Below are 645 nucleotides of genomic sequence, written 5' to 3' on the forward strand. Positions count from 1 at the left end.
TTGTCAAAATTTTATTTCTATAGAAAAGTTTGACAAAATTTTATTTCTATAGAAAAGTTTGACAAAATTTTATTTCTATAGAAAATTTTCTAAAAATTTTATTTCTATAGAAAATTTTCTAAAAATTTTATTTCTATCAACAATTTTGTAAAAAATTTTATTTCTATAGAAAATTTTGTAAAAATTTTATTTCTATAGAAAAATTTGCAAAATTTTATTTCTATAGACAATTTTTCCAAAAGTTTATTTCTAGAGAAAATTTTGTAAAAATTGTATTTCTATAGACAATTTTGTAAAAATTTTATTTCTATAGAAAATTTTGTCAAAATTTTATTTCTATAGAAAATTTTGTCAATATTTTATTTCTATAGAAAAATTTGTCAAAATTTAATTTCTATAGAAAATTTTGTCAACATTTTTTTCTATAGAAAACTTTGTAAAAATTTTATTTCTATAGACAATTTTGTAAAAAATTTATTTCTATAGAAAATTTTGTCAACATTTAATTTCTATAGAAATTTTTGCAAAATTGTATTTCTATAGAAAAATTTTGCAAAATTTTATTTCTCTAGCAAATTTTTCCAACATTTTATTTCTATAGAAAATGTTGCCAACATTTTATTTCTATAGAAAATTTTGTCAAAA

This window comes from Haematobia irritans, chromosome 3, assembly GCF_050003625.1.
Source record: "Haematobia irritans isolate KBUSLIRL chromosome 3, ASM5000362v1, whole genome shotgun sequence".
Taxonomy (NCBI): Eukaryota; Metazoa; Arthropoda; class Insecta; order Diptera; family Muscidae; genus Haematobia; species Haematobia irritans.